The 22928-nt window shown below is 50.8% G+C and overlaps 1 pseudogene; it reads right to left on the bottom strand.

Annotated features, from left to right (window-relative positions):
• Window positions 1-520: 520 nt before the first annotated feature.
• LOC123065727 (peroxidase 2-like) lies at window positions 521-1914 on the bottom strand (annotated as a pseudogene).
• Window positions 1915-22928: the final 21014 nt, after the last annotated feature.

The following is a 22928-nucleotide window of genomic DNA, read 5'->3' as shown; positions in this document are numbered from 1 at the left end:
GCATCACGCACTTTGGGCAACGGCGCTACTGCTAACAGTGACAAAAAAATTTACCAATTTGAAATGTAGCAGCAGCGATCCCAGTAAAAGCGCGCTACTCCTACATTCGTAGCAGTAGCGCGGTTCAGGCCACGGCGCTACTGCTAAATGGAGCTCGGTGAACACCGCCGGTAGATATTTGTAGCAGCGCGGTTTACACAGAGCGCGCTACTGCTAAAAACTTGTCAGCAACGAGTTTCCAGCACACTCGCTACTACTAATTAGCAGCAGCGCTCCTTTTTGAGCCGCGCTGCTGCTAAGATTTTGTGTATAGACTTTTCCCTAGTAGTGCCCTCATCGAAGAGATCAAAGAGCTTCTCTCCTCACATGATGAACTTACTGTGGTTTGAGCTAATCGAACCGCAAATTCTGCGGCAGATAAACTAGCTAGAAATGGCTGTCTGAATAAGTCATGGAAGACTTGGTTCGATATTCCACCGGATTATATTTGTGAAATTGTCGTAGCTGAGGCCACTTAGATAATAAAAGGCAGCAAGGTTGAATCGCAAAACACACACACACACACACCGAGTTTTAGTGTGAGAAAACCAACAATGACAGTAGCTAGACGAAGTTACATCTCGTCCATCAGGCGATCCCGCCATGGAGCCGGCCAGCCACCCCGCGTTACTACTCGCCAACTTTAGTTGTTGACTCTTGAGCATACTTTCCTGATCTCTGCGCCTTGGTCGGCTCTGTTCTTGATCCCGATTTTTCCCATATTCTCCATGGCTCTTTCAAACTTCCTCTCCCACGCTCCTGCCCTGTTTGCGTTTTCTCTCACCTGCGTCATCGTTTCCGTCAAGTTGAGCACGGCGTCCGAGGTGAACAACACTTTCCTGTCGATCACGTTCTCGTAGTACTGCTTATCCAGGACATAGGGGGTCACATCGTCTTGGTTCACATTGGTGTCGTCGTTGCCGTTGCACTGGGTCCTGAGCTTGGCGGCAAATGCCGGGTCCATTTCAGAGAAGCGGCTGGAGAAGAACATGCAGCGGGCACGGCCGATTGTGTGCGCGCCAGAGAGCGTGACCATCTCGTCTGAGGTGAGCCCCTTGGCCGCGAAACTCGCCTGGAGCTCCGTGACATTGGAGAAGGGCCCGGGCAGCTGGTCGGTCTCGTTGGCGAAGGACTCGCGCCCGTCGTAGCGGCCACCCGGCATCCGGATGTTGATCCTGCGGTTGCTGAGGAAGTAGGACGCGTCGCGGGCGGCGAAGGCGACAATGTCGGCGCACGAGACCTTGCCGGGGCAGGCGGCCTCGATCGCCGCCTTGGCCGCGTCGATCACCTCGAACCCTCGCAGGCTGTTCTTGTTCGGAAGGCCTTCCCTCTCCGTGTCGCTGTTATTGGAGTTGGTCGTCGTGAGAAGGACGGAAGCATCGCACCCCTGAATATAACATTATGACATAAAGACCTCGTAAAGAACATGTTGATCTTCTTGAACGGCAATGCAGTTAGCTAATAAGCTAGAATAATCGACGAGCTGTGCTGGTACCCGAACGAAGCAGTCGTGGAAGAAGAGACGGATGAGCCCCGCACCAATGCCAGGGTACGCGGCCACGGCGTCCCTCACGGCACCCCTCACAATCCCTTCCGCTCTGGGGCAGTACGACCTCGACCACCTGTTGTCGTAGTAGCCGTGGCCGAGCCCTAACCCCGAGGGAGAACGCCCCCGCTGCCACGGAAGGCTTCTCGTCCTGGAGCCGCGAGAACAGAGCCACGGGTTGTAGGTGGGTAGCCTCAGCCAGCCGTTGAAGCAAATGCTGGCGCCCTCGCACGCCGCCGGCCCGGCGAGGAACGCGGCCAAGACGACGAGCGCTGCGAGCTTAGTCGCCATCTTCCTTTCGCACTAGCCACTAGAGAGATGATGATCGTTTCGTGTCGTGTGTTGTTTGCTCTGGCTGGGTTACGGATGACATATTTATAGGGTCGTCCCGGAACCGACGACGACGAAGGCATGCAATAGGCACGGCCGCGTTTCGTGGGCGACGCACGTTGAGATGGACGCGAATTTCCACCGGAGCGGGCGCGCGTACAGTCAGCTCAAGCGGCTGACCGGCGACGTTAGATGCCATGTCTCCTCCTGTCGTCGAGGGATCAAGTTGCTTACTGATTGCGCGTCGGCCGTCTGATCGGCCTCGAGATCTCGCGGTGCCGGTGTGCGTGGGAGGTTGACCGTTGAATGCTGCAAGGGATCAGTGCCTCCGCCTTGCTCTCCTCGCCGGCCGGACTTGTTCAATATTGAGTGGAAAACGTCAAGAACCATTCCATGCAGGCATGATGTGCTGAGAAAGTGCTGCTCTGGTATACATTAACTGCATATAGGTTTCCTTTGACAATCGCATGGAATGAATCACGTGCGAACCTGCGCTTGCAGAGTGCATGTCTCTTGCAACTTGAATTAGGCGAAACAAGCATAAAAAAGCTCGGATACTGCGTGATTAGCGATGACCTTATAGTGACCTAAAGAGTGGAGGGGAATTTTTGGTCTATGGGACATATGCATCCTATATGGGAAATTTTTTTAGTAATTCAACAAAAAGTCAAAATTCCTGAAAATATTTTTGAAATAAACTTGACCTTCTATTGTACTCATGAGAAATGAAATCCAGAAAAAAAGTATCCCTTTGACTTCTTTTAAAAAAGACAATTTTTTGGCTAAAATAGTGTGAATAGTGACCTATAATAGCAAATAAATTTTGTCTTTTCTGCTGTGAGGTCAACTTTTGTTTTTTTTCGTCGAGATTTATATACTAGTGCAAAAGTAAGTCAAGTATTTTGTCAAAATAGTTGACTTTGTACTAAAATATTAAAAAGAAAATCCCCATATAACGTGCATATACAACCAGGAACCAAAGTGTATTTCCCCCTAAAGAGTCAAGTTTCTCGGCCCTGATCTTGCCTGGTCAGTGGTCTAGGGATGGCAATGTGTACCCATTACCCATGTACCCTGCGGGTAAAAATCCCTATTAGGTTAAAGAGATGGAACAAAAAGTTACCCAAAGGTATGTAAAAAGGAAAATCTCAAACCAATTGGGTAGAGTGGCTAGTGACAGTGGCGGAGCTAGCATTTGACAACAGGATGGTCCGCCCTTTTTTTGAGAAGCAATATGAGATGTGATTGTTTCAACTAATTACTAATATCACATAGAAATACATCAATATGGTCTTATAAACACACTAAAATTCTCAACTAAATCGTTGTTTTGGACAAAGAATCTAGATAGTACATACTACATGGACCATAATACATACCTTGAGAAGTTCTTCGGTTTTTTCTTTTGCCACAGCCGGCGGATCCTTCTTCCCTATCTTCAAAGCATGTCTATGAAAAAGAGAAGCAATGTCTCATGTCCTCTTTATTCTTGAATATTATGCAATAATAATTTCTTTTCTACCTATCACAAAGACACAATTTAACACAAAATGATGTGCAACGTTAATCAGTTCGTGTACTGGTGGAAACCCTAAATTAAAAAAGAAACAAAAATTACAATTGGGGAATAAGGGCAGTGGGCGAGCTTTGAGATGGACATGTCAAATCGGGCGACCACTAGCTGTGCTGGAAGCCTGGAAAGGCTAGGATGCCGACTGACCAGTGCCATGGCAGCCGTTCACTTGCAGCGGCCAAGGGCAAAGCCGCAACCCGCAAGGGCGCAAGGCGGCAGTTGGCAGGGGGCGGGACGCTATGGGCGCGACTGGATCCGAGTGATGGAACTGCGGGAGGGAGAGGGAGGACCACAGGAGGGAGGAGTGGCGACCGGCTATGGCGCCAGGGCACGGCTGTGCGAGGGCGTCGGGACGGGGCGGCTCCGCGGCTGGTTCTACTCGATGTGAGGGGCTGGTTGGGTAAGTCGCGTTCGTCCTTGGTCAACAAATAAACGTTATTGGGCCAGTTTTGCTCTGGCCCAGTTAGGGATTCATAGGTATAGGGAGGCTGATCCCAAAATTCTAGGGTGGTCCGCGGCCCACCTTGGACACCCTGTAACTCCACTCCTGGGTACGATACGAGATCATATAACCCATACTACCCATGTACCCTTATAAATTCTAAAAAGTACAGAAAATTTACCTCTACCCTTTGTCGTGACTTTGTGAAAACTTAAAGTGTATGAGTATGTACTACTATTTATGACTGTTCTGAAGCTTTGATGTGTTGTTGTTTACAAGAAAGTGTTAATGTATAAAATGTGTTGTTGTTTATAAGTATGTATCAATATTATTATGTGTTGTTGTTTATAAATTAAGATTGTATGTTGTTGTTTATGATTATGTTTCATTCAAATTGATGTTATTGAAACATGGATACTTTTACCCATGGGTACCCATTTACCCTGTCAGGTGACGGGTATGGGAAAATTTTGTGGATAAGCTTAAATGGGACGAGTAAGGTTATGGGGTGGCTCCACCCGTACCCAAATCCTGCAGATGCCATCCCTAGCTTGATCCATGTTTCATGCATTGTTCAAGACGAATTTCCACGCGCCAATGAGTGGCTGTCACTAGGATTAAATCTGCTGCCTATAATAATTTACACACATGATGCATAAGAGCTCTTTTGGTAGTTTTCTATCTGTACAAATAGGACCCTAGTATCCAGCGATTGATTGTTAGGGGAGATCTCCCATCCGCCGCTTTGTTCGCCGGGGGTTATGCAGTTGTGCTCCTGGCGACCGATCCTGGTCGTTCGTCAGAGGGCAGAGCAGGCGAACCCCCGAGACCTAAAAAGGTCCATTTAAATGTTTTTCAATTGTCGTGGCTTTAAAACAAAACACAAAAAGTTGAGTGATATAGAAATTTTGTTGTTGTCATGCTAAACTTTAAAACTACCATCCTCTATATGAAAAATGTCCGGAACAAAAAAAAATACACACAAATTTATGAAAATGCCGTGCTTTCAAAAAAATATGAAAATTACCGTGCTACTTTCATAAAACTGCCGTCCTCTATATAAAAAAATGCCATGACACACAAATTTATAAAAATGCCATGCTCTAAAGAAGTATAAAATTTGTCGTGCTACTTTATAAAACTGCCATCCTCATATTAAATGCCATGAATAACAGATTACACACAAATTTATAAAGATGAATGCTTTGAATAAAATAGGAAAATTGACGTGCTACTTTATAAAAACTACCATCCTCTATATAAAAAATGCCATGAACACAAAAATTTATATAAATGAGATGCTCCGAAGAAATATGAAATTTGCCGTGCTACTTTATAAAAATGTCATTCTCTATATAAGAAATGCCATGAACAAAACAATACACACAAATTTATGAAAATGCCGTGCTCTAAATTTTTTATGAAAATTGCCGTGCTACTATAAAACTACCATCCTCTGGATAAAATATTGTATCTGAATAAGCCCAGAAAGAAAACTGCCATGCAATAAAATTTAAAAAATGCCATCCTATTTATAATAAAAATGCCAAGCTCTCAAAAATTAAACAGCCATTTGTTTATAATAAAAACTGCCATCCTCCTAATAAAAGAATTTCCATTTTTATTAACAATAAAAATGCCATATTACTACCAACAAAAATAGCATTTTTTTTACCCGAGATCGTAGAACAATTTTCTAAGGTATTTTTATTAGTAATAAATATTATGGCATGTTGTTAATAATAAAAATTACTTCTTGTTAATAATAAAAATGCCATGTTACTAACTATGAAAATGCCATGCTCTCATTAAGAGATGTCGTGTGAGTATTAAGAAAACATGGAAAATGCCATGCTACATATAATAAAAATTACACATGGCAAGTTAGAAAACAAATCAACTCTAAAAAAGTAGGCATTCTTGGTCTTTCAGACAGTGGAAAATTTCGTTATTTTTGGATTTTCTACCAAAATAAAGAAACATAAATTTTAAAAAATAAATTAACTTGAATAAATAAAAGGTGTTTGAGCATGAGAATATTCGCAAACACCACTCTACCCCCGCGCAGGGTGGCTCTCCGGGAGGGCGCGAGTTTGATTCCTACGTCTGCACATTTTTTGGAGAAAAACAAAGACGGGACGCTTGCAAGGAGATCACCTACAGTGAACTCGTCCAGAGAACTGAGAGCATCTCCGGCCGTTGCCCCCCAGGGGGTGCCTAAAATCATCACCAGGGGCGAGCCGGCGCAAAAAAAGGCCGGGGGGCGAGATGGTTTCCAGGCGCTGACCCCAGGGCCGCCCCCAGACGCCGTCTAAATTAAAAAAAAACATTTGGCATAGTTCAGTTAAACTCGGCTAAAATTCGGCAAATTTGGCATATATTATACATGTTCGCGGTTTACATAGCAAATTTATCTAAAAAAGGCCTAAACTACAACTAAGGGGCGAAGAAGTCGCTGAACGCGGCGTAGTCGCCTTCGTCGCCGCCATCCTCGCCGCCGTCGTCATCGCTGGCCTTCTCCTCCTTGACACGGACGCCCCTGCTGGACCCCTGGCCGGCGTCGCCATGGCGGACCGGCGGTGGTGGCGGCGCGTCATCGTCGTTGCTGTCATCGAGGATGACGATGCCTCCTTCGTCGCGGCCCCGGAAGCTGCTCGAAGTGCTGCAGGACGGTGCACTGGCGCTCCATCTTCATCTTGAGATAGTCCTTGTGCGCCCAATTCAAGGCCGCCTTGTCGTCGAGTTCCACGTCGCCGTGCTCCATCTTCACGGCGGGAAGCCCCGGCTCCGTCTTTGGCTTGACGAAGCGCGGAGGAGCCGACGAGGAGGCGCGCAGACCGCCCTCGTTTATGACGATGCCGGCGCTGCGAGTGCGCCGGCCGCCGTGGGAGGGTATGCCAGCGGCAGTTCGTTGCCGCCCTCAAGGTACGACAGCACACCGTCGAGCGTGCGTCCGGGGGCGCCCCACCACACGCGGCGCACCTCGCTGTTCTTCACGCCGCCCACCACCGGCGCGCCATTGGTGGACGCCAGCCTCCGCTCCTGGCGGCGCTCGAAGTACGCCGTCCACGCCGCGTTATTGTCGGCGGCGTACTGGGGAAGGGCGAGCTGCTCATCGGTGAGGGAGGCGTGCACGCTGTCGATCTCGGCGACGAAGTAGGCGGGGCGCGCCTCAACGTCGGGCAACGGGGGAATGGGCACTCCCCCATTGCTGAGCCTCCACCCCGTCGGCCCGGCGCGCATGTCTGGCGGCGGCGGGATGTTGGCCTCGGACAGGAGCCACAACTCCCACTCATGGAGTGAGCGGCGGCCGAAGCCATTGGCCGCCGCCGCATCGCTGGGGAAACGCGCGGCCATCGGGTGTCGGAGTGAGGGAAAGGGAGGGAAGAAGCGTCAGTCGTGGTGCACAGGAGAGGGAGAGCTCGGCGGCTAGGGTTGGTGTGGCCAGAGGCGAGGGAGGCCACCGGCTTATATAGTCGCGCCCGTGTGTATGTGTGGCGTGAGGGGAGGCGTCGCTGCGCCGCCCCGTGACACGCCGCCCGTGATGAGGAATCAATGGCAAGGTTGACCGACGGTGGCAGCCTTGGCATTGATTCCCGCGAGAACCGAGACGATGAGGATGACGAAGCGGCCGTCTCGCTGACTCGGCGGGCCCGCTGCCTTTTTGCGCCAAAACACTCGCCCCGGCGCCCCCAGCGCGCCGGATTTGGCCTGGGTACGATGGCGCTGATTTCGGCCCAAGCCGACGAAAAACGGGATCCTGGGGGCACGACTGGCCCGTTTTTTCGGCGTCGGCGCGAAAAAATCGCCTGGGGAGGCTGTCGTGGTACTAAGACTGATAGTAAGAATAGGTGGTACATAGGAGGAGGCAAGGTCCTAGCTACGGTGAGGTTGTACACAAGTGTTTACGAGTTCAGGCCTCTCTCGGAGAAGTTAAAAGCCCTACGTCTCGGTGCCCGGAGGCGGTCGACTGGATTTCGGTATATGCATGTGTGTTACAGGGGGTGCGAACCCTTGTCCTAGAGGAGGGGGGTGGCTTATATAGAGTGCGCCAGGACCCCAGCTCCCCTCCGTTACAAAGAGTTCAATGTACATAAAGGAAGGGCGTTACTCATAACGTCAGCCTTAAGTTTCATTAATGTCCATGAAGACCACGGAGTGAATGTCCGACCGTTGTAGTTCCGTTTGACTCCTGGTCTTCATAGGTCGAGTGATTTCTTGTATGATCGAGTGACCTTTGGAAAGTTGGGATACCCGAGTGAAATGACTGGTCGAGTGAATTGCACTCGACGTCTTCCTTGGGTACTCCCTGTTATCTCTTGAGCTTCTTTGCTTCTAGGGTAATGACCTTGAGTAGGGCACGTAGGTCAGGCCTATGACCCTACCCTAGGTCTATATCCTCATCACTAGCCCCCGAATGGATTGAGGACCGAGTGGAAATAAGATTGAAGGGGGTTTTGCTTCAACCTTTGTGCTTCACGAGTGCCTGCGTTGAATGGGAGTTTCGCGTTGGACCTTAAGCTTCGTTTTAGTCGCCTCGATCGATTCAGAAGTTGTCAAGTGAATTAGTAGCATCAGTTGTCGAGTGTTGTCTTCCGTTGCAAGATCTCCGGCGCGATTGGTTATCACATACCCCGGATTCAGCGGGATTCAAAATTTCGGGGAAGCGCACGGGGCGGAGCATGCTGCGGAAATCGGGACGGATAAGTAGGAATGCCTCGATCCCCATGCCACCTTTTTTGCCACGTATTCGGGGCGCGACTGCTGCGGGGATTTGACAGGATTGCCCGGGCCCGTGCGTCAGCCACTCGGAAGTGGGCCTTTAAACGGCGACGAGGCCGAGGCGTTGCACTCTGCGCTCCCAATCTCTCCCTTTCTCCTCGCTTCCCCACCGCGCCCAGCTCCTCCGCTCTCGACACCGCCGCTCCGCCGCAATGGTGAAGGAAAAGACGGCAGCGCTGGAACACGCGAAGAAGGCGACAAGAGCGGTGAAGGGAAAGAAGACTCAGCGGGGGTCGTCGTCGCGGTCGGCGTTGCCGCCGGGCTGGATCCATGGCGACTGGATTCGGTCTTCGCTTCGGCAGGAAGATCTGGACGAGCTGGTTGAGTCCGGGCTGATCGCTAAGGGTGCAGTGAGGTTGTCGGAGGGGGAGACGGAGCCACAGCCGCGACCGGGTGAGTTGTTCTGCTCGCCAACCATGTCGACCGAGGCTTCTCACTTCCTCAGCACACCTTTTTCCATGGTTTCTTAAACTTCTTCGGCGCCCAACTCCACCACTTTTCTCCCAATACCATCACATATCTCGCCGCATTCGTGTTCATGTGCAAGAATTTTCTGGGGTGTTTTCCGCACTGGGGTCTTTTTAAGCATATCTTCATCATCCGTTCTCAGTCGATGAAGAAAGCAAACGCGAGTGATGAGAAAACACATGTCATTCAGATGTGTGGGGGTTTGGGTATCCAGAAGAGGTAGAGGAGCTCTTTCCCTTCCATGACTCTCCCCGAATTGGCCAGGGGCTGGCAGTCGACCTGGTTCTACCGCCAGGACCTTGCAACCCCAGGCCAGTCGACCGGACTCTCCCACTTCACTTTTGATCGTGTTCAGACTCCTTCGTTAAAAGTAACTGCTGCTGAGAGCATGGAGACGAACATGCTAGTTGAGAGGGTGGTCCCACTAATCAACCAGGGCGTCACTTGCATGGTTCTGCTGGAAGTATTTCTTAGTCGATGCATCTAGCCTCTCCAGGCTCGTGACCATCCTAGGTGGATGTACTCTGGGGCTGACGACACTGCTCGGGTTCATCCAGAGGAAGTACCAGCTAAAACGGTGGCCCTATCGTTGAAGAGCATCACAAGCAACAAGGACAACCCCAGAGGATCCAGGAGAGTCGTGCCCTTCAGTGACGAGAATCAGCCAGACAAGGTGTGTCTTTTATCTCCGGCTGCTTTTGGGTACATATTCCGATTGCCTCTGAATCCGACTGACTTTTACTCGACTTCTTGTCCTGTAGGTTTTTACTGAGATGTACTCCATGCCCAATGGAGAACAGTTCTGGAGCAAGGTCAAGAGGGTGGGGACAGCACGGAGGAGAGCGGTGATTGGGAAACCTCTGAAGAGGAAGACGAAGAGGAAAGCGACGATTCGGACGATGAAGAAGCAGTCGACTCGCCGCCCCGCTCAGAATGTCGATCCAAGCAACACCATGACCCAGCGGGCGGGCACGGTAAGAACGTGGCCCCAAGTACCCAAACGCAGAAGCGGACTCGAACGTCGACTCCGGAGCCGACTGAGAAGGTGGCAAAGCAGCCCAAGGTCGTGCCCCAGAAGACTCGGAAGACTCTTCCGAGGATCAAGATGGACGTTCCAGTTGCCTTAGGGTGAGAATTTCATCTTTCTGCATCCCTTTCTTCCGATTGGCCTTTCTGTTGGTTACCAAGTGGATCGTGCATCTTTCCAGCCCAACCTCTGCTGCAACTGATATGGACAGTGACAAGGCCCGAGGAGATGAGGAAACCAACGACGTTGCCACCTCCAGAGCTGGTAAGTCCGCTTGATTTAAACTTATTTCATCGATTGAATTGCCTGTCAGTTGAACTTCTGTTTTTCCCTTTTTGCTGTAGTTCCACGAGACGTTATTGTGCTTCCTGATGATGAAGAAGAAGAAGTGCCTCTGAGGGAGAGGAGGAGGAAAGGCAAGGGCTCGAGCGGGAGAGTGCTTGAGGTTCAAGCCCCTCAGTCGACGCCGGTGCTTAAGATGTTGGTCGAGCGATCCGGAGATCCGGTTCGGACCAACATCACATTCGCCGACCCGCTGACAACGGATCGCCCATGAGGGTCGACTGTTCCAGCTCCTGCTGCTCCAGTGCAACTCCATGCGTCCGACCCAGTGGCTGCTTCGGCCGCCTTGGCGCCATCACTCTTTATTGTGTACCAAACCTCAGAGGACTCGCCGAGTGCCGTCAGGGAGGCTCTTCGTCAGGTGGATCTTGTTATGGAACAAGTGAAGGTGATGCACGAGGCCGGTCAGGTGGCCTATAACGCCAACACCGCTCTGCAGACCAATGTCAAGGTCAGTTAACTCCCGACTAAACTTTTGAATCATAAAAACTGTCATTGTTGCTTTGTTGCCTGTGTGTGCATCTACTATCATGGGTCTATGTTTCGTATCCGATCACCCACTGGGGTGTGCTTGTCTTGAAGTCTAATATGTCTTCCACTCCACTCGACTGTTGGTGAGTCGAGTGTTGATCCAAACCGGTGGGGGCACACTAAGTGCACCCACTGGGTGTAGTCCCCGAGACCACGGTCGACTGCTGGCAGTCGACTGGGGTCTGAGCCTTTTTTTTACTCAAGCTGGGCAGACCATCCCGAGTGTAGATCCAAACTAGTGGGGGCACGCTAAGTGCACCCACTGGGTGTAGTCCCCGAGACTACTGTTGAAAGTTTGATTCGGTAGTAGTCTTAGAGTAACTTTCACTGTGATTGTCTTTCTGTCGACTGATATGTCTCCCTCGCTTACTGCAGAGGTCTTGTGATCTTGGGGCTCAAATTTTTGAGTTGAACAAGCAGCAAATCAGCCTCCATCTTGACCTTGAACTGGCGAAGAAGAACCTCAAGACTTCTCAGGAAGAAACGAAGAACCTCAAGACTTCTCATGGGAGGTAACCAATCGACACTTGTCCACCTTGTGGCTCGCATCTTTCAATGTTTTTTCTTTCAGTCTCTTTGAACCGAGTGACTTCAACGAACAGATGTGCATAGTGAAAACTGTCAGCTTCAAGCTCGTCTGAAGAGTGTTGTTTCTTTAGAGAGAATGAAGGAAGCTCTAGAGAAGAAGGATCTGGACCTCGCTGCTGCTCAGAAGGAGGCGCTAGAGAAGACGGCGCTTACGGACAAGAAGCTGGCTTCGGTCAGCAAATTGGAAGAGGAGAACTCGAAGTTGAAGACCGCCATCTCTGATGCCAATCAGGAGGTTGAGCAACTGAAGAAGGACAAGGAGAACCTGACCAATGAAGTCGGAAGCCTCAAAGCCAAGACGGGCGACCTGGAGTCCTATCTGGGACAACTTGCTGCAAAACTGGTCCTGAAGCTTGAAGGTGTCATCATTCGACTGATTGGTTGCCGTCAACTAGAATGCCTCGTTATACTATCGACTCACCATTTTCCTTGATTATGCAGAACTTTGCCAGGACTTTGAGGCTGAGACTGGGCGGGTTGAGATGGGTCTCGACCCCATTAATTGTCCTATTAAAGATGATGTTGCGATGAGCTTGTTGCGGTTGGAATCACGAATGGACAATGATGTTGCTTATCTGGCTCGACTGAAGGCGGCGATGACTTGGGCTGATGCTGAACTCTGGCCCCAGGCGGAACTTTCACAAGATCTCGAGTCATTGATGACTCGACTAAACCAGATCCCTGGCCGAGTGCAGGAATGGAAGAAATTGTCCGCCCGCTGTGGTGCTGATGTTGCCTTGTCATTGGTCCGAGTTCACTGCAAAGATGCCAGAGAGGACAAGCTGGCGGCCCTCAAAGTTGCGAACACCAAGAAGCACACCTTCCAGTCCTTCATGGACACCTTCCTCGAGGCTGCCACTCGTATTGCAGACAGCATTGACCTTGACAGTTTCTGTCATCCAGCCAGCCCTTCTCTTGACGAGTGACCGAAAAATATTATGCACCACATTCATTTGCCTCGGAATGCCGAGTGACCATGTAACCGTTAAACTCTTTCGGGCTTGATGCCCGAGTACTCTTTCCCGCTGCGGTTCTGAACTTTTGCAGGGCTTATTCGAAATTGGATTTCATTGAATATCTAGCTTTTGCTCTCCTTCTTACACTGTTCTTGATTGTCCCTCGGTTCCGAGTGGATTTAATCTTCTCACCCTTTGCCGAATGAAAGAACATTGTACTTGTGAGGGAGCTCAGTCGCAGTGTTCAGTCGACACCTTGTCGTCCTCGCGGGTAGAGACGGAACATTGTATTTGTGGTGTAGCTCAGAGGTGTTCAACCGACACCTCGTCGTCCCTGCGGATAGGGATAGAATGCACGTTGTATTTGTGGCGTAGTTCAGAGGTGTTCAATCGACACCTTGTCGTCCCTGCGGATAGGGATGGAACGCACGTGGTACTCTGTAGTGGTGAAGTCCCCGAGTGGGAGGATTGCTCTCCACTCAGAGTGTTTTTGGACTTAGGTGATTACGGGGTCGCAGCTAAGCCCCCGAGTGGGAGGATTGCTCTCCACTCGGATTGTTTTTTCACTTACGCGATTACGGGATCGCAGCTAAGCCTCCGAGTGGGAGGATTGCTCTCCACTTGGAGTGTTTTTTGACTTAGGTGATTACGGGGTCGCAGCTAAGCCCCCGAGTGGGAGGATTGCTCTCCACTCGGAGTGTTTTTTGACTTAGGCAATTACGGGGTCGCAGCTAAGCCCCCGAGTGGGAGGATTGCTCTCCACTCGAAGTGTTTTTCGACTTAGGCGATTACGGGGTCACAGCTAAGCCCTCGAGTGGGAGGATTGCTCTCCATTCGGAGTGTTTTTTGACTTAGGCGATTACGGGGTCGCAGCTAAGCCCCCGAGTGGTAGGATAGGTCTCCACTCGGAGTGTTTTTTTACTTAGGCGATTACGGGGTCGCAGCTAAGCCCCAGAATGGGAGGATTGATCTCCACTCAGAGTGTTTTTTAACTTAGGCGATTATGGGGTCGCAGCTAAGCCCCCAAGTGGGAGGATTGCTCTCCACTCGGAGTGTTTTTTAACTTAGGCGATTACGGGGTCGCAGCTAAGCCCCCGAGTGGTAGGATTGCTCTCAACTCGGAGTGTTTTTTAACTTAGGAGATTATGGGGTCATAGCTAAGCCCCCGAGTGGGAGGATTGCTCTCCACTTGGAGTGGTTTTTAACTTAGGCGATTACGTCGGAGCTAAGCCCCCGAGTGGGAGGATTGCTGTCCACTTGGAGTGTTTTTTGACTTAGGCGACTACAGGGTCGCAGCCAAGCCCCCGAGTGGGAGGATTGATCTCCACTCGGGGTGTTTTTTAACTTAGGTGATTACGAGGTCGCAGCTAAGCCCCCGAGTGGGAGGATTGCTCTCAACTCGAAGTGTTTTCTAACTTAGGCGATTACGGGGTCACAGCTAAGCCCCCGAGTGGGAGGATTGCTCTCCACTCGGAGTGTTTTTTGACTTAGGCGATTATGGGGTCGCAGCTAAGCCCCCGAGTGGGAGGATTGCTCTCAACTCAGAGTGTTTTTCGACTTAGGCGATTACGGGGTCACAGCTATGCCCTCGAGTGGGAGGATTGCTATCCATTCAGAGTGTTTTTTGACTTAGGCGATTACGGGGTCGCAGCTAGGCCACTGAGTGGGAGGATTGCTCTCCACTCTGAGTGTTTTTTTACTTAGGCGATTATGGGGTCGCAGCTAAGCCCCCGAGTGGGAGGATTGCTCTCCACTTGGAGTGTTTTTTGACTTAGGCGATTACGGGGTCATGACTTAGGCGATTACGGGGTCGCAGCTAAGCCCCTGAGTGGGAGGATTGATCTCCACTCGGAGTGTTTTTTTACTTAGGCGATTACGGGGTCGCAGCTAAGCCCCCGAGTGGGAGGATTGCTCTCCACTTGGAGTGTTTTTTGACTTAGGCAATTACGGGGTCGCGACTTAGGCCATTACGGGGTCGCAGCTAAGCCCCTGAGTGGGAGGATTGCTCTCCACTCAGAGTGTTTTTTAACTTAGGCGATTACGGGGTCGCAGCTAAGCCCCCAAGTGGGAGGATTGCTCTCCACTTGGAGTGTTTTTTAACTTAGGCTATTACGGGGTCGCAGCTAAGCCCCCGAGTGGGAGGATTGCTCTCCACTCGGAGTGTTTTTTAACTTAGGCGATTACGGGGTCGCAGCTAAGCCCCCAACTGGGAGGATTGCTCTCCACTCAAAGTATTTTTTAACTTAGGCGATTACGGGGTCGCAGCTAAGCCCCCAAGTGGGAGGATTGCTCTCCACTTGGAGTGTTTTTTGACTTAGGCGATTACGGGGTCGCAGCTAAGCCCCGAGTGGGAGGATTGCTCTCCTCTCGGGGTGTTTTTTAACTTAGGCTATTACGGGGTCGCAGCTAAGCCCCCGAGTGGGAGGATTGCTCTCCACTCGGAGTGTTTTTTAACTTAGGCGATTAGGGGGTCGCAGCTAAGCCCCCGGGTGGGAGGATTGCTCTCCACTCGGAGTGTTTTTTAACTTAGGCAATTACGGGGTCGCAGCTAAGTCCCCGAGTGGGAGGATTGCTCTCCACTCGGAGTGTTTTTTAACTTAGGCGATTACGGGGTCGCAGCTAAGCCCCCGAGTGGGAGGATTGCTCTCCACTTGGAGTGTTTTTTGACTTAGGCGATTACGGGGTCGCAGCTAAGCCCCCGAGTGGGTGGATTGCTCTCCACTCGGGGTGTTTTTTAACTTAGGCGATTATGGGGTCGCAGCTAAGCCCCCGAGTGGGAGGATTGCTCTCCACTCGGAGTGTTTTTTAACTTAGGCGATTACGGGGTTGCAGCTAAGCCCCCGAGTGGGAGGATTGCTCTCCACTCGGAGTGTTTTTTAACTTAGGCGATTACGGGGTCGCAGCTAAGCCCCCGAGTGGGAGGATTGTTCTCCACTCGGAGTGTTTTTTAACTTAGGCGAATCGGATTCGCGGCTAAGTCACCCACTGGGGGATTTTAGACACAGATGCTCATAGGAAACTGATCATTATGATATTGCAAAAATCTTGTCTTCGGAAAGCAAACTGAAACACTTTTATTACAACTTGTCAGGTCGAGTGATCTATGTGTAGATGTGACGGAGCAGCTCTGCCTTCCATGCTCGTGGCTCGTCTATCTTCTTGGCTATGTTGTAGATGTGGTAGGCTCCATTTTGAAGCACCTTGGTGATGATGAAGGGGCCTTCCCAAGGCGGGGCAAGTTTGTGAGGTCGCTTCTGATCCACTCGAAGAAGCAGGTCTCCCTCTTGGAATGCCCGTCCTCTGACGTTTCGGGCGTGGAGTCAACGCAGATCTTGCTAGTAAATGGTCGAGCGGATCAAAGCCATCTCGCGCTCTTCCTCCAAGAGATCAACGGCGTTTTCCCGCGCTTGTTCTGCCTCGGCTTCTGTGAAGAGTTCCACTCTTGGGGCATTGTGCAGTAAATCACTCGGGAGCACGGCCTCTGCATCGTACACCAAGAAGAAAGGAGTCCGTCCAGTCGACCGATTCGGTGTTGTTATCAGCCCCCATAAGACGGAAGGCAACTCGGTTACCTTGGCTCCAGCGACATGCTTGAGATCATGCATCAGACGGGGTTTTAACCCTTGGAGGATCAAACCGTTCACCCTCTCTGCTTGTCCATTCGACTGAGGATGTGCAACAGATGCATAATTGACTGGAGTGCCTTGTGTTGGGTAGAACACCGTGAACTCATCAGAATCAAAGTTGGAGCCGTTATCCGTGATAATGTAGTGAGGGACTCCATATCTGAATATCAACTCTCTGACGAAACTGACAGCAGTGCTCGCGCCGAGGTTCATGATGGGTTTAGCTTCAATCCACTCGGTGAACTTGTCAACTGCCACGAGCACATGGGTGAAACCACTCGCGCCGGTCTTGAAGGGGCCGACCATATCCAATCCCCAGACTGCGAACGGCCAGACAAGAGGGATAGTCTTCAAGGCAGATGCCGGCTTGTGGGACATGTTGGAATAGAACTGGCAGCCTGCACACTTCTCGACTATATCCTTCGCCATTTCGTTTGCCCGAGGCCAATAGAATCCCGCTCGGTATGCTTTGGCCACGATGGTCCGAGAGGACGCATGGTGACCACACGTCCTCGAGTGGATATCGTTTAAAATCATTCGACCTTCTTCAGGGGTGATGTAGCGATGGGCTACTCCTGTGACACTTTCTCTGTAAAGCTGATCTTTCATCACTGTAAAGGCTTTGGATTGATGGACTATCTGACGGGCTTCGTCTTCATCTTCTGGGATCTCCTTTCTGAGAATGTATGCAATGTACGGCACTGTCCAGTCGGGCGTGATCACTAGGACTTCCATGATCAGGTCGACCATGGCTGGAATCTCTATCTCAGCCGGGTTGGTTGAATTTATCGGTTGCAGGGGTTCTTCCTTGAAGGGGTCCTCTTGTATGGACAGGGTATGTAGATGTTCCAAGAACACATTGGTGGGGATAGGCTTCCGAGTGGAACCTATCTTGGCCAAATCATCCGTCGCTTGATTCTTGAGTCGGGGTATGTGGTGGAGCTCTAACCCCTCAAACTTCTTCTCCAACTTTCTCACTGCATTGCAGTAACCAGTCATCGTACGGCTCCTAACGTCCCATTCTTTCATCACTTGATTGACAACTAAATCTGAGTCACCGTATACCATCAAGCGCCGGACGCCGAGTGAGATGGCCATACGCAATCCATATAAAAGTGCTTCGTATTCAGCTTCATTGTTGGAAGAATCGAAGTGAATCTGAAGGACATAACTGAGCTTGTCTCCTCGTGGGGATACTAAAACCACTCCCGCGCCAGAGCCATTCAACATTTTGGACCCATCAAAGAACATGGTCCAATGTTCCGACTGGATTTGAGTCGGCAGTTGTTGTTCTGTCCATTCCGCGAGGAAGTCTGCAATTGCTTGAGACTTGATGGCCTTCTTTGCCTCAAACTTGATATCCAATGGAAAAAGTTCAATCACCCATTTAGCCACTCGACCAGTTGCATCTCTGTTATTCAGAATCTCTGACAAAGGAGCGCCGCTGATGACTAAAACTGAATGATCAGAGAAGTAGTGTGCAACCTTTTTCATGGTTAAGTAAATCCCATAAACAAGCTTCTGATAGTGAGGGTATCTCTGCTTGGATGGGGTCAAAACTTCTGAAATGTAATATACTAGGCACTGAACTTTGAAAGCTTTGCCTTCTTCTTCCCGCTCGATCGTGAGCACTGTGCTGACAACTTGTCCTGTGGCTAGGATGTAAAGCAAAATAGGCTCCTTGCTGATTGGAGCAGCAAGCATCGGCTGGGTGGAAAGCAGGGCTTTGAGCTCTTCAAATACTGCTTCGGCTTCATCATTCCACTCGAACTTGTCAAACTTATTCATCAGTCAGTAAAGAGGCAATGCCTTTTCATCGAGTCGTGAGATGAATCGACTCAATGCGGCCAAGCAACCAGTGAGCTTCTGAACATCATGCACTCGCACTGGGCGTTTCATTCGGAGGATTGTGCCAATCTTCTCTGGATTTGCATCGATTCCTCGTTCAGAAACAAGAAAACCGAGTAACTTTCCGCCTGGGACTCTGAATGTGCATTTTGATGGATTGAGCTTGATATCGTACCTTCTCAGGTTGGCAAAGGTTTCAACGAGGTCAGTCAGTAGGTTGGAACCTTTGCGTGACTTAACCACAATGTCATCCATGTAAGCTTCCATGTTCTGACTGATCTTAGTGAGCAGGCACTTCTGGATCATGCGAATAAACATGGCGCCAGCGTTCTTGAGGCCAAAGGGCATGGTGACATAACAAAAGCACCCGAACGGGGTGATGAAGGCAGTCTTGATCTCATCGAGCCCAAACAGTCGGATCTGATGGTACCCAGAATAGGCGTCCAGGAAGGACACCCGCTTGCACCCCGGAGTCGAGTCGACTATCTGGTCGATGCGGGGCAGCGGGAAATGATCCTTCGGGCAGGCCCGATTGATGTGCTTGAAGTCAATGCACATTCGTAGTGATTTGTCTTTCTTAGGAACCATAACAACATTGGCGAGCCACTCGGAGTGGTAGATCTCGCGAATGAACTCTGTGGCCAGGAGTCGAGCCACTTCTTCGCTAATGGCTTTCCTTTTCTCCGTGGCGGACCGACGGAGATGCTCTTTGACCGGTTTCTCTTTCGAGTCGACGCGCAAACGGTGCTCAGCCAGTCCCCTGGGTACACCTGGCATGTCAGACGGCCTCCATGCGAAGATGTCCCAGTTCTCACGGAGGAACTGGGTGAGCGCGGCTTCCTATTTGTTGTCGAGCATTGTGGAAATATGAGTCAGAGCAGCATTGGGGTCGGTCGGGTGGATGTGAACCGGTTTGGTTTCCCCGGCCGACTGGAACATGGACTCCAAGGCTAGCCTCTTGGAACGTAGCAAATCACTTGGATCTGTCGTCCTTTTGTGCTCTTGGAACTCCACCGCTGCCATCTGCTCATCTGCTATCTTTGCACCATCTTGGAGGCAATCCTCCGCTTTCTTTCGGTTACCACGGACGGTAATCACGCCTTTGGGGCCAGGCATCTTCATTTTGAGGTACACGTAGCATGGTCGAGCCAAGAAGCTGACATAGGAAGGTCTGCCTAGAATGGCATGATACGCACTTTCAAAATCCACAACTTCAAACGTCAACTTCTCTTTGCGGTAATTCTTCTCATCGCCGAAAACCACATCGATAGCTATCTGGCCGAGTGACTCAGCTTTCTTTCCAGGGATGACTCTGTGGAACCTCATGTTACTCTCACTCAGTTTAGACATCGGAATGCCCATCCATTTAAGAGCTTCGGCATACAGAATATTGAGGCCACTGCCACCATCCATCAGAACTTTGGTCAATCGCGTGCCTCCAACAACTGGGTCGACCACCAGCACCTGCCGCCTCGGGGTAGCCACTCGCGGTGGGTGGTCCGACTGATCGAATGTGATAGGAGTCTTTGACCATTTCAGATACTTGGGTGTCGCCGGAGCGACCATGTTCACTTCCCGGTTAATGACTTTCAGTCGACTTCTGCTCTCGACATCAGCAAAAATCACCAGGGTGGCATTAACTTGGGGGTACCCATCCTCTTCTTCTTCTTTGTCTTCCTCCTTTTCAGAATCCTTATCCTTTTCACTGGTCTGACCCTTCTTCTGGAAGCTCTGGATCAGGAGTCGACATTGTCGAGTGGTATGCTTGGGGAGGATCATATTCCCCTCTTCATCCTTCTTGGTGTGAATATGACACGGCAAATCCATCACATCGTTCCCATCTTGATCTTTCACTTTCTTGGGATTCCAGGGCCCTTTGGGCTTCCCCTTGAACTTCTCTTGATTTAACACTGCTGCCTCGGCAGGTCCTGCTGCCTTAGCCTTTTGCTTCTGCTTCCGACTGGAATTTCCTCCTCCGGTGTCCTGGGCGACTATCTTATGCTTGCCACTCCGGAGTCGGTCCTCCTCTTCACCGTTAGCATATTTGGTGGCAATCTCCATCATACGAGTCAGAGTCTCTCTGTAGCGAACGCCTTCCTTGAAGGCACAAACTGTTTGGTGATCTAACACATTCTCCATTGTGTGGTGCAAAGTGATCCATCTCTGGATATAGTCTCTCAAGGTTTCATTTGGCTTCTGCACACAATGTTGCAACTCCGGTAGACTGGCTGGTCTCAGGTGCCCTCGAATGTTCTGGTGAACACTCAGGCCAACTCATCCCAACTCAAAATACCCCCAGGGGCCAACTGATTAAGCCAAGCTTTGGCAGAACCTTCAAGCATCAAAGGGAGGTGCTTCATGGCCACCTCATCGCTGCGGTCATTACAGAATGGAACCCTGCGGTCATTACCGAATGGATGCATGTCGTCATACCGCCGGGGCGCGTATGACCCGCCCCTCGGGAGGGTAGAAGGCACTCGACGGTAGTTGTCACGGGCGAACTCACGGTCACCATTTTCGTGAGCTCTTCCCAAATGCCGATCCTGACGATGCTCACGATCTCTTTGCCTCAACGGCGATCTAGGACTGTGTGCCAACTGAACGGTTTTTGTCCTTACCGACCGACTGTGAATTTTGTTCCGTGATTGGGACACCGCGGAGTTCTGATCTCCTGCTGCACGGAGCAACGCTCTCATCTGTTCCAGGCCTCTTCCAGCCTCCGAGCGGGACGGATGGATGGACTCCGCAATACGCACAGCCGCTGCGAGATTCTGGATTGGTGTGCGGAATACCTGGGTTTCCGGTGGAAACAGTTGTCGCGTGTGCCGACTGGATCCAGGGATCAGTCGATGGGCACGTTCGTCGAGAGAATGCTGGAGATTATCCAAACGAGCGCGCTTAGCCAACGTGGCCAGGTGCACGTCCTCCAAGGCCCAAGCCTCTGCCGTTTCCCCTATGATGGGGGTATGGAGAGCCTCCTCGTTGCGGCGACGCAGCTCCTCCCTCTGAAGTGAACTGAGAGGTTGAGGCTGGTACTCCTCGTGGCCGAGCGACTCATCGCCGACCCGATTCTCGCCGCTGCGACGGGAACCAGGCGGGTTGGGATGGGAGTCGACCATGAGAACCTCCGCCGCGGGGTCACAACTCCCGCTCTCGGAAAGTGTGTCTGCGAAGGCAGTCGACGGGTCGACTGGACCGCAGGGATATATGTCGGGCTCGATCGCCGCGACCTGAGGGGTGAACGCCTGCCGAGCCAGCGCGTGCTTCACCCACCGCTTGAGTCGTGAGCGGCCCGACCGCTTGCGGCTGCGTCCGGCGGAGCGAGAAGTCGACACGGGCGTCGACTGGTACGGAGTTGACGGCTGCCGGAGGAGCACGCCACGGGCGCTCGCACGGAAGTGAACGAACCTCGAATTGGCAATGCGTCGACATCGAGGGGGCTTCCTGGAGCCAGGCCGAATCGTCAGCGACGAACGTGAGCGCTCCGAGTCGGAACTCGTGGCCCATGATCAAACTGCCGCCGGAAAACATGTCGATGAAGACTAAAGAAATTGGAACCTCGCCGAAAGTCGCTAAGACGCTTTGCCCCACGGTGGGCGCCAACTGTCTTGGTACTAAGACTGACAGTAAGAATAGGGGGTACGTAGGAGGAGACAAGGTCCTAGCTACGGTGAGGTTGTACGCAAGTGTTTACGAGTTCAGATCCCTCTCGGAGGAGGTAAAAGCCCTATGTCTCGGTGCCCGGAGGCGGTCGACTGGATTTCGGTATATGCGTGTGTGTTATAGGGGGTGCGAACCCTTGTCCCAAAGGAGAGGGTGGCTTATATAGAGTGCGCCAGGACCCCAGCTCCCCTCCGTTACAAAGGATCAATGTACATAATGGAGGGGCATTACTGATAGCGTCAGCCTTAAGTGTCATTAATGTCCATGAAGACCACGGAGTGAATGTCCGACCGTTGTAGTTTCTTTTGACTCCTGGTCTTCATAGGTCGAGTGATTTCTTGTATGGTCGAGTGACCTTCGGAAAGTTGGGATACCCGAGTGAAATGATTGGTCGAGTGAATTGCACTCGACGTCTTCCTTGGGTACTCTTTGTTATCTCTTGAACTTCTTTGCTTCTAGGGTAATGACTTTGGGTAGGGCACGTAGGTCAGGCCTATGATCCTACCCTAAGTCTATATCCTCATCAGAGGCCGTGTTGGGGGCGTGGCTGGAGATGCTCTAACGTGGCGTCGGATTTGCTCCAAGATTCGTTCGCTGGCACCAGCCTCGTGGCAAAATGTTCACCAAATAACAATTCCACACAAATACAACAGGGTATGCTTTTGCATTGCTCAAGGGGATGTGAGCATGCTGCACGTGTTAACCTGTTAGCGAATCGAGTGGACAGTTACTAAGTACGCACGGGATTGACTACGTAGTACTACAAGTTAACTGTTTTCTGTTTTTCAGTTAGTGAACTGACCATTTCCTTTCAGTTGATCTGGGTTATACACGTTCAAGCACGGATGTCGAACGTCATTACAACTTTCTCCGGCATTAAGTGTCCATGATCTCGATATAATATCATACAGTTTCGTTACTGGCACCTAACCATGCACAATCATGGCATACTGCCATTTGGTCAGCAACAATGAACAATGAAAAAATAGGATGATTCTTAAAATACGCTATTAGCATCATATATCGCGCTATAATGTGTTATTAGCAAGACATTGTACATTGATTAATGTAGCGAGACATTGCTCATAATGCTATAGCATGCTATTAGCGGCGCTATAACACGCTATTTTTTTAACAAGTCAGGAACAGTATAGCGCTGTATAGCGT

This window comes from Triticum aestivum, chromosome 3B (genome assembly GCF_018294505.1).
Source record: "Triticum aestivum cultivar Chinese Spring chromosome 3B, IWGSC CS RefSeq v2.1, whole genome shotgun sequence".
Taxonomy (NCBI): Eukaryota; Viridiplantae; Streptophyta; class Magnoliopsida; order Poales; family Poaceae; genus Triticum; species Triticum aestivum.
The sequence above is the reverse complement of the archived record's forward strand: the minus strand, read 5'-3'. Positions and strand labels throughout refer to the sequence as shown.